Consider the following 12,217-nt stretch of genomic DNA (forward strand, 5'->3'; position numbering starts at 1 on the left):
CTGAAAGAAATGAAGAATCTTTTTCCAAAAACAGAGATAATTATTAGCAATTTCTGGAGGTGAATTAGCAAAGGATTCATTCTCACATCATTCTCATCTGTCTGATGGAGATGGAAGGTTTATATAGGCTTCACTAGTCCCCATGGCAACAGCCTTTCTCCTGGGTTACCATAGGAATTGTGAAGGCCTTTATAAACCTCCATTAGCAGAGCTTAGGCCGGCAGCAGTCACAAACGTCTGCTGGAGAAGACACTGCAAAGTGTCAGTGAGGGCGTTTGAGAATTAATTTTACCCTAGAGTAGCTGTGCAGGTCTGTTTAGCACTCACCTCTACAGTTTTGAACATTCGATAACACTGGAATCAGTCTGATGCCTTGAACACTTCATATGAAGGGTTTTTCAAAATCTAGCCACAAACAGATATGACCAGATTTCAAAAAATTTTGAGAAACTAGGAGGAATCTATTCTGACAAAGCCAAGCCACACATAGGATAGAGGTAAATTCATGTTATTTTTTCAGGATAGTAGGTTGAATCCATATTAATAATTAATACAGTGATGGATGGTGTTTACAGTTGCTGCTATGGTGTGAATGGGTCCCACCAAAATTCATATGTTGAAACTTAGTCATCAATGTGATAATATTAAGAGCTGGGCCCTTTAGGAGGTGACTAAGTCATGAGGACAGAGCCCCTGTAAATGGGATTAGTGCCTCTTCCATCATGTGAGGACATAGCCTTTCCCACTTCCATGTGAGGGCAGAACAAGAGGCACCATCTGTGAAGCAGAGAGCAAGACTTCACCAGATACTGAATCGACTGGTGCCTCAGTTTGGACTTCCCAGCCTCCGGAACTGTGAGAAATAAATTTCTATTATTTGTAAATTATGCAGTCTAAAGTATTTTGTTATGGCAGCACACAGGACTAAGACAGTTGCACAACAATGTGAATCTTTTTAATAGCACTGAACTGTACAACTAAAATTAGTTAAGATAGTACATTCTATGTTATGTTTTTGTACCAAAATTTAAAAAATTTTTAAATTAATGTAGTTATAATTATGACACAACTATTATTGAGCATCTGCTGAATCACAGGCACTGTGCTAGGTGCTTGAGATGTTCTATGTCATATCATTCCACAAGTCTATGAGTAATTATCTCTCCCTTGAAGGTTATTTTTATCTCTACATTGAAGATGAGGAAACTGAGGCTTACATAAATAAAGTAACTTGCTCAAGGGTACGCCATTAATAAGTGATAGAGACAGCAGTCAAGCAAGTCCTGGATTCTTGGCCCTCAACCTACAACTTCAGCATTAATGCCACATTGTGTAACAGATGATTGATACATCAAAGACACATTCTGTTGAATTGATACAGGAAAGCCCTATTTGAATTCTGTTTAAATGTTTACTGTTTTCTTTTTTTAAGAACTAAGGGATTATCTCTTAAGAGTCCAATTGCAGGAGGACATTCATTGTTGCTCTAACCTTTGAAATGTTTTTTACATTATGTATCTTTGGAAAGCATAAATACATTTCCGTCAAAAAAGTTGGGCTGTGTACAGATTAATTACTCTTGACACTTTATTTAGCAATCTATATCAGTAAATTTTACCAATCAGTAAAATTTACAGGAGAGTTTTATGTAGAGAGAATTGTTTAGAAAAATAAGCTTAAGAATCACAGATAATTTTTAGATACTGGAAAGCCCTTTTTCATCACGGCAAAGGAAATGATCATTCCAGAAAATGTAAAATGCATGTGGTAATAATTTCCTCTTTGGTTTTTGGTCAAGCTGTATGAAAGAAATAAGAAAAAATGAGAATTTAGGGGGAAGAAATTCCACAAACCTAGGGAATTTCTTTAGCAGTAGGAAGGAATGCAACAGTAGGAATTGGTTCTTTAGAAGTAAGTCTTTGGGGCATGTCATCAGCGAAGAGACATGTCCTCTTTCCAGGTTTCTTCCACATGCCAGTCACAGCTGTGAAGGACACTAACTGGGATCCTTCCACCAAGAGCCAAAAATCTGGGTCCCAGCTCCTGAAGTTTTCAATGATAAAGTAGGCAAATGAAAGAAGGAATTAATCATTTTCTCTTTGAAGACAAATGGAAAAGAGGATACTAATTAGTCAGCAATCAAAAATATACCAAATTACATCTACTTTTCCTTATTATTTTGCTTTTGAAGTGCATTTTTCTAAATATCTGCTGGTGTTTCTGTTTAGCTACTCTGATCATTTAAAAAAAAACTGAGGGGACTTGAGGAGTTAATGCACGCAGAGTTTCTGTTTCGTGAAATGATAAAGTTCTGAAACTCTATTGCACAACAATGTGAATATACCTTATGCTACATAATGTAGCTATTGAACTGTACACTTAAAAATTGTTAAGATGGAAAATTTTATATTATGTTCTTTTTACCACAATTTTTAAAGTGAAATTGATGACATCCTAGTCTCATCAAATACTACCTAGGAGAGGTCCTAAGTGAAATCCCAGATTGTGTATTTATATAACAACACCTTGTCTTGTCCTCCAAGCCTAGCCCTTTATCTCTAGCTAGTCCATCCCATACTCCAGTAGGCGATATCCAGAAAGAAAGAGTTTCAGACACTTTTGTCTCCTTCACAGACAAAACTCAGGACCCTCTTGCCTTTCTCTCATGTTGACCTCACTCCCAATCTGCTTCTATATTCAGTCACTCCCTCTTGCTTTGGACTGTGCCATCATCACGGCCACAACTTCTTTGATCTAGAGTTTTAACTCTCCTCTTGAGGCCCCATGTTGAATTTGCCCTCAGGTTACATCTGCTTCTGATCACGCTGAGCTTCCTCTGGGCCCAAGTCTCTGAATTCTACCCCAGTGTGAGGGCCCATGTTTGCTCACTTCAAAAGCAGAATGCGTTGGATATGAAGTTGAAAGACATTATCAGCACATTGGACAAAAGAATTATAAAACAACAAGCTAAATGTTCTCAAGAATAAATGTAACACACTGCTCCTTGATTTCCTAAATAAACTGTTTCAGTCTGGGATTCAAGTAGCTGCGTCCTGACAGCAAGTAATGTAATATAGACTTTAGGCTTTTATTGACCAATGTTGACAAGTCCAATATTAATTAATAATTTAACAAGGCCTCTAAGATGACTAATATGATGTTTAGCTACATGAGAAAGTCAGTAAACTTTTTCTGTAAAGGGCCGAACAGTAAATATTTTTAAATTTACGGACCATACATTCTCTGTCACAATACTCAATTCTGCCATTGTCTATTGAAAGCAGCCAGAGACAATGTGCGAAAGAATGGGTGTGGCTGTGCTCCAATCAAACTTTAGTTACATAAACTGGTAGCAGACAGATTTGGCTCATGGGCTATAGTGTGCCAAATCCTGACTATATCAATCAAAATACAGAAAAATGAAAGGGATTATTATTCTCATTACACCCTGTAGACAACAAGCCATAAGCCATAAGCCAATTCTTGAGTTCATTTCTGGGCTCCAAAACTTTAATAGGCCAGAGACAAGAATAGAGACCTCCCTATTGGTCATTAATACACTAACCTGGAACAGTTTTTCAGTCAGCTAAGACTCTTCCTAGAACTACTGACATTTCACTTGAGCTTCTCTATCTAGTCCCCATGGAGAACATGACCATCCCTGTGAGAACCTTGCTGGAATCAGTTCACCCAAGTCCACTACAGCCCTCTGCTAATCAAAGGAGAGCAGGTTAGTATGTGGCATGTTGGTCCTTAGTGAACTCATGCAGTTCCTAAGGATCAGTTTATTTAAAATGCCTACCAGGTGATCTTTCAGTAGACTGTCCTAGCTTTTTAGCTACAAGATGGCAAATCCACAGGCAGAAGGCACAAACTGGTAGCCTGTTGGCCCTATCTCTCTACAGACCTGTTTAATTCAGCCCTCACAATATATATTTTTTAATTTAAATAATTATCCACGTTTGAAAATAATACAATTTAACATTAAAAAGTTAAAGTTCTAGCAATTCTGGACATTTCTACAACCAGCTGGAGCTCAGTGACAGCTGCCTTTTTTAGAGAGAGCTTAACCTTTCAAGCTCATAGGTCCTCCACTAGCTTTACTTGACTCTTTCTAAGTTGTTATCTGGTCTCCATAAACATTTAAATTTACTATCTCTCTACACAACCCACTTTCTTCCCTTTTAGAAAATCATGACCGCGCTTAGCTGAGTCCAGTCTTCTGACACATGTTCAGTTTCACACCTTTTCCAAGATAACGAAAAGTGGTAGAGAATCTCATTTGCAAGGTCTTGGCAGTTCCCTGGGATATAACGTTCCTGGTCCAGGAGGCATGAAACTTGGTGCTCACTCACAGTCTCTTCACCAGTTGGTCTTCGATGAGCCTTTCTATGCTCTTGATTGTTCTACCCTTTTCATTCATAAGGTCTTTCTCCTTGGCAAAGTGAATGGAAGGCCAAGAGTTCTGGAATGGCTTTGAAAGCATTTACCCAAGGCATTTACTTCTGCATTTTTTATGCTTCAGTTTGCTCCAAACAAAAAATGTGTGTCTTTTGATGATGTCCTGAGCATTATCCACAAGTCACAGTCTATCCTGAGCTTTTGCTTTTCTAATGTCACTTGCACACATATTTATCATCCTTTATGTTCATTATTTGATTTATGGCCATGTTCTTTTAAGATCTGAGCTCACGTAGAGCTCCCTGTGAAGCCACAGGATTCTGTCTATTTAGATATTGCCTCTGTTTCTTCTACATCAGGATTGTAGGCAATTTCATAAACAAAATGTCCAGCCCTGGGACCTTCCCAACCCTTCTGAGACATCTACCACTTTAGAATTTCGAACTAGCTGTATCTTTTCTCTAATTTTTTTCTTTTCTTCTGACTAACACAAGCTCTGTCTCTCAAAGTTTTTCTCCTCTCTGATCATAATTATGTACAGGAGAGGGTATTTTATCTACCTGCTGAGAGAAAAATCTGTAGGGCAAGTGAAGCTGGGTGGAATCTGACACTCTCTAGTTTTTAGCTTTACCCTTTTGAATTATATGGGAGTTGAGGCACCTTCTGAGGAAAAAAAAAAACCTCAGATATATGTCACATGTTAGAGTAACTGGCAAGGTAGGGGTACCAAATCAAAAGTGAACTGCAAAAGGATTTGCAGATCTCTTGGAGATAATTTCCTCCAAAAAAAGAGGAGTTTTGCACCAGGGGGAGTTGGTTCTGGGGAAAAAGGTTCTCTGAGGGAAAATGTTCCAAGACAGATGGGGAGATTTTATTTGAACCCACTCTGACTGTCTCCCTAACCCCTCTCCCCATTCAGGCAGACATGCGTGCCCTGGAGAGAAGAAAATAGAAGGAGCAACTAAAAGAGCTTTCCCACTAAATGGCTGTGGGCTCCTCTAAGAAACTGAAACATGGAAGAAGGAAGGACCAGCCAGCCAGAACAGCAGTGGGTATCAAGGAATGATATAAAAGCAAGCTCAAGACAGTCAAGATTCAAGGAGCTATATATCTTGCTTCCTTTCCAGAGCTGAAATTTGAGTCAAGAGTGCATTTCTTCCATCTGGCCAGAGGATCTCCAGGATACTCTCATGTATGTCAATAATAACTTCTTTTCTTTTATAATTTTGTCTTTCTCAATATTTAACTCACAGTTCAATGCATTTCCATTCAAATATGTGTCTTGTGATATGTGGCACTACTCTACCTCCTTTTCTGAACGGCTGCTCCTTTCTAACAAGGTGAACACCTCCACTGCCATATTTAGGTATAAGGATCCTCCCATCAAGTGTCTGAGACTCCTAAAGCTGTATCTCCCTTCTCATATTAAAATATCAAAATATTCTATTTCTCATATACTAGTAAGTCTTTCCAACCTCTTGCTACATTCTCACCTTTTGTTCCCTGAACTTTTCCTCCTCAGTCTTATGCTTTTGGATAGGTAACAACCAGTTCTACAATTTAATCCAAATAGTCCCTGAGAGCACCATGATCTTCCAGTCCTTACGTGATAATAGTTACTAGTAATGATGACAATAGATACCACTTACTGCGTAGCAGCTATGTGCTGTTTACATATATTGTCTCTTATCTTTGCAAGGAATATTTTCATCTCCACATTATAGATGAAAAACTAAAACTCAGGAGATTAAATAACTTACTCAAATTTCCAAAGCTATTAAAGTGGATGGGCTGATCTAACAGTCAGAGTCCACATGACATCCTCAAAAGAGGTGACTGAAGAAAATTTAATGAAGAGATCATCTTAAGGTGTGAGCAGAGATATAGAAAACTTACAAGGAATGGTAAAGCAACTCATGGTTAAAAATAGCAGAAGACTTTTACCATCCTAGGGCATTACAAGGCAAGAAGTGTCAGTGGTTACCAGAATCTGGAGAGAGAGAGTCATAGGAGAGTGCCAGCTGTCAGGAACAGCCATGGCCAAACTGCAGCCCAGCAGATAAGGAGCTAGGAAAATAAATACCCTGACCTTACTTCCCACCCTCTGATTACTTTCCAGTACCTCCCATTGGCTAAAGCCAACAGGAGGCAAGAGACCAAAGTCTCCTAGCTTCCCAGCCTCCCAGTGCAAGCAGCAAGGTGGAAAAAGATGGAAAATAAATCTGGAGGTCTTGTTCTTTCTAAAATGCCATGACACATTTACCTCAAGCTAAGAGCACTTCATTTTGGAGATCTAACACCCTAATCACCAAATCCAAATTCCATTCTCAGTCATGTTTCTTAGATTGTCATTCAGTTCCCAGATAAACCTATTTCTTTCAAGCTATTTTTCCAAATAATGACCTGAAGAAGCAGGGAAGAAAGCCACACTGATGCTCATAAGTTCTACAGTGTCCTGATCAGCTCAGAAGATTCCTTGATGACAACATTTGCCCACACAAATGATTCATTAAGAGTGGAATAGCTCAGCAGACTCTGCCACTGCCCATATACATTTGCTTCAAGAAGTCAGTCCTCCTCCTGATGAGATGACTGGCCCAATCCACAGTTCCTTTAAATCCTTTACACCTTGATTTTCTCTTTGGCCTTTATTCTCCTACCCATACCCTATCTATCTCTATTTTAAGCATGAATACCAAGAAGCATTCATCAGTCTCTTTCATGTTCTTCTGTGTCATGGAAATCTGTTAAGACCTTCGGTGACTACTGATAACTGGTTAACTGTGTAACCAACATACCCCCATCTTTGAAGGATATCTTCCATGACTCTCTCAAAGATGACTATTTTTTCTCAAAAATAGTAATAGTATTGGTCAGTTCTCAAGATAATAAGTGGGTCATTTTTTTCAGGCAGTTAGTTTTATTGCATTACAAAGTCATGTGAAATAAAACACAATTACGTATGTAGAAAAACCTAAGAAATCTACAATAAAGTTTCTAGAACAAGTGAATTTAGCAAGGTCACAGGTTACAAGGTCAATATTTAATATCAATTATAATTTTATATACTAGCAATGAAAAATTAGAAAGGCCAGGCACAGTGGCTCATGCCTGTAGTACCAGCACTTTGGGAGGCCGAGGCGGGCAGATCACGAGGTCAGGAGATCGAGACCATCCTGGCTAACACAGTGAAACTCCATCTCTACTAAAAATACAAAAAAATTAGCCAGGCATGGTGGCGGGTGCTTGTAGTCCCAGCTATTCGAGAGGCTGAGGCAGGACAATGGCATGAACCCGGGAGGCAGAGCTTGCAGTAAGCTGAGACAGCGCCACTGCACTCCAGCCTGGGCGGCAGTGCAAGACTCTGACTCAAAAAAAAAAAAAAAGGAAAAATTAGAAAATAGAGTCAAAGAAATAATACGGATTTTAATAACATTTAAAAATAAGCATTTATGAATATATTTGACACATATATGTAAGATCGATACACTGAAAACTATAAAATGTTGCTATGATAAATTCAGGACACCTGAATAAATTAACAGATACATGTATGTTTATGAACTGCAAGTCTCAGCGTTAAGATATTAATTCTCTCCAAAATGATTTTAGATTCGGTGTTATACCTATAAAACCCCAGTAGTCTTTTTTGTGTAGAAGTTGACAAACTGACTCTAAAATGTATGTGAAATTGTAAATGACCCAGAATATCCAAAACAATTTTGAAAAAGAAGCACAAAGTTGGAGAACTTACCTTACCTGACTTCAAGACTTACTGACCAACATGGTGAAACCCCATCTCTGCTAAAAATACAAAAGTTAGCCAGGCATGGTTGTGGGTGCCTGTAATCCCAACTGCTCGGGAGGCTGAGGCAGGAGAATCGCTTGAACCCGGGAGGCAGACATTGCAGCAAGCTGAGATAGCACCATTGCACTACAGCCTGGGCAGCAGAGCAAGACTCCATCTCAAACACACACACACACAACTTTAGCAATCAAGACAATGCAGAACTGGTGAACGATAGACAAATGGATCAACGGGATGTAGAGCTCACACATGTGTAGTCAACTCATTTTCAACAAAGGAGCCAGGATCATTCAATAAGGAAAAGACAGTCTTCAACCAACTGGGCAGGAATGACTGGATATCTGTATGCACAAAAAAATGAACTTCAACCCTTAACTCAGGTCATCCATAAAAATTAACTTGAAATAAATCATAGGACAAAACATGAAGACTAAAACCATAAACTTCTAGAAGAAAACATACAAGATCTTTGAGACCTTGAAGATTTTTATTCAGGACACAAAAAGCATGGAACATAAAATAAAAACTGGCAAGTTGGACTTCTTCTACGTAGCAGTAATGGTCCTGAGGCTACTGTCTAGGGCCAGTTTAGGTCAGCTTGTCATGTAGATGAGTCACTTTTCCTCTTCTTATGTTTGTTCTTACGCTAACAAACATGTTGAAGTATCCCTCAGCTGAAGCTCTTGAGTTCTACCATAGTTTGAGGAAAGTGCTCCAGTCAAACCTGTTCAAGTTCTCTGCACAGGACTGTGTCTCAATCTCAGCTAACAATAAAATGTGAATCTGTGGTTCTCTTACTTTTGCTTTGTAATACATAAAAAGAAGAGATTGAGCCCATTCAGAACTTACTCTTTTCTGGGTCTCAGACCATAATAATATCCAACATTGTCAACACCTTATGATTAACCTTGCACAGGCTTCCTGCACTGATTCCATGCTTTGCCTCATTCCACGGCGCTAAGAAGCAGTGTTCTCTAAGCATTAAATTAGAATCCTTAAACCTAGTTAATTGGCCTTCTCCCTGGAGAAAGAAAACTCTTCCCAAGAGAACACTTCTACCCTAATCTGCCCTACCACCCTTAGAATACAGTTTACCTTGGATCACCATGGATATTTTTCCCATTATTGAACCTCAAGTCCCACCAAAGGACCCATCTCTGGCTTAACTAAAGACATGGACATTGATAAAGATGTGTCTCTTCTGAGATGACTCCAAGATATCCTAACTGCTTGAAACAAGCTTACGCTGCCCAAATCCCTGCCCTTAGGGTCAGGACAATGAGATGGGCCACAGAAACCTAAGAATAAAAGTAACTGAGGCTGAAACCCTTCAAAGGAAGAGCACACATCAGTGGTGTCATACACAATGAATCTATTGACCTATTTCTGGCCTCATCCTTTGCTAGCCCTTGATTTGTGGACTTGAGTCTTTATTCTTCTGCATGAACCCAGCAATTTCTGAATTTCTGAAATATCATGCTGAAACCTCCCCTTAGCACCTTAGGGTTCTAGTAATGTCTCTAGCATCAGATATTAAGTTGGTGCAAAAGTAATTGCAGTTTTTGCCATTACTTGTATTGTAATTTGGCAAAAACTGCAATTACTTTTGCACTGACCTAATATATTCCTTTGGATGTAGTCCCAGCTGACTTGCTTCATCTAAAAGAAATTGATTGCTATTACATTCTTTTTAAAAAGCACAGAACTGAGGAAAGCTTTTGAGGTTTTTCTGCAGCTCTGTCATAAATTCTTCAGTTCATTTCTTTTCTGGACCCTGGAGACTCAAAGATGGCCCTTGACCACAAAAAAATTACCCTCTGGTTAGAGAGAAACTGGAGCAAGTCTCAAAATTTTTTGAGCTAAGACCTGTTTACAGGGCTGGTATGAGAATCAAATGGGAAAATGCAAACTCCATGCACAATGAATTCACGTATATTCTACACACAAGGAACAGTACATCTAATGTGTCTTCCATGAAAGGTTGTATTAATGAGATCCTCAGTCTGAAAACAATCAAAGTACAAAAAAAAAAATCTAATTAGCAGAAACCTTACTTGAATTCTAGATTTATACCAAAAACATAATTACTTAAGCAGTGTGCTATCTTGATCTCCTTTATTTACCATTAAGGATAGAACCTGAGCTACTTTTTAAAATGTTTGTTTGCTCTGTTTTCACTTTAACAAAATGGCCCCTTCAACTCGACCTCTCAGCCACTCTTCTCACCAAACAGGACACTCACTCTATACGTAACAGGCCTCACAGATGGCCTTGAAATGAGACCTCCACTTGTCCCCAGAATCTTCCTGGGCTCTACCATTAGCCATTCTGCAGAGAAAGGGTTTCAAAGTACCCTGTCTTCAATATAAAATTTAAGTCTTGTAGCTGCTAAGTTGCAGATTTAACTCATGCTTAGCTTTTCACCCTCCTCTTCTTCATGCTCACCCCTACCCAGCCTCCCTTGTCTCATTTGTGTACATGTCAACTTGCGTCACTAGATCCTAATTTCATTTGAAAACAAAAGCTATATGTCTCTTTCATCTTAAGGAGGTCTCTGGCATTGTCTAGTTCAATGTTTTGCACACAATAAATCCTAATACACATTTTTAAAGAAATTGATCAACATACTAAAGCCTCTCTCAAAAAGAATAGATCCCTGAGAGCTGGATATGACCAGAAAACAGCAGGACTCCTTGTCTGGAGTTTGAATGAATGCGAAGGTGAACTGGTCAACAGAGGCCGGGGCTGCAGAAGGCACCATTGCCAAAACTTGGAAAATTGCTAATGTGGGCCCAATCTTTTCCAGAGGTACCACTGGGAACTTGGGGATTACAGACCATTTAAACTCCACCTTGATATCTATCAGGACAACAGAAGGGGAGTTTACAGAAGAAAAGAAGCATACAATGCAGATAAGGTGGATGTGACACTAGGTCTCAGCATGGCTTTCCCTGGGGAGGCTTGGCCTCTGCAGCCAGGGTGAGTTCTTTGATAAGGAGAGTGAAGGGGCAGAATGTGCAACACAGTTGTACGAGAGTCAGATTTGTTCATGTTTTCAGCCAGTTTGGGTGGGAAGTAGAACACAGGAACTCTAGGAAAACAGGAGTTTGCATGGGCTCTTGCTTGAATTCAAACATCTTCCTAGCAGGAAACAAATGTAATTAACTTGGGTAGCACAGCAGTGAGCTGGGAATTCCTAAAGAGTCACTTAATAGAAAAAAAGCATTCCAGCCAGGTTTGCTATAAAGAGTGTTTCTGTGAGTGAATCCTACATGCCTACTGATGGCATTTTTAAAAAAATCAAGCAGAGTGTTACGAAATAGGAACCAATAATCCGAAGAAGTATACCAAAATATTGATCATAGTCAGAGTGCCAGAGAGTTATGATACCCAAATGCCTTTTGGATATTTCTATCTCTGTACCCTCTGAAATACCTAGATTCAACATTAAATTATAGACCCTCTTAAACTCACTTCCCTGCCTATGCTTCCCATTGCTAAAATAAAGATCACCATCATCCTCCCAGTCACAAAGGTGTGAAATACAGGAGCTATCTTTAACTCCCTCTTGCCAGTTTTATCTCAACATTATCCCTCTTCTTCAACCCAGTTAACAGTGCTGCAGGTCAGACTTCATCAGGTCTTATGAAAACTAAAACACTAGCTTCCTATCTGGTTTTTCTACCTCCTGATATTTCCCTGAAAGCTCGCTCCACACACTGCTTCCAGATCAATCTTCAAAAACCACATCTGTAATTGTGTCATGCTCCCACTCAAAAACCTCTGAAGGTTTCCCATTGTCTAAACAAAACCTTAACATTGTAACCTAGAAGTCAAGAGCTGCATAATCTGGTTGCAACATAACTTTACAGTCTTCCTTTATTCCCCTGCACTTTCATTTCTCTTCAAATGAATTCAACTTTAATTAAAGTACCATCTACGATTTATTGAATACAGACCAAGCATGCATGTGCACTAGCTCACTAGCTCTCTTTCTATGTTTTTTAT

At 39.1% G+C, this 12,217-nt stretch overlaps 1 long non-coding RNA gene across 1 annotated transcript in view; it reads right to left on the reverse strand.

Annotated features, from left to right (window-relative positions):
- Nucleotides 1-12,217, reverse strand: part of LOC129047951 (uncharacterized) — a 76,474-nt gene that overhangs the window by 48,281 nt on the left and 15,976 nt on the right. Inside the window, exon 1 of the long non-coding RNA XR_008509882.2 lies at nt 1-12,217. This exon is cut by the window's right edge and continues 15,976 nt beyond it. This is a non-coding gene — a long non-coding RNA (uncharacterized LOC129047951).

This window comes from Pongo abelii, chromosome 13 (genome assembly GCF_028885655.2).
Source record: "Pongo abelii isolate AG06213 chromosome 13, NHGRI_mPonAbe1-v2.0_pri, whole genome shotgun sequence".
Classification (NCBI taxonomy): domain Eukaryota; kingdom Metazoa; phylum Chordata; class Mammalia; order Primates; family Hominidae; genus Pongo; species Pongo abelii.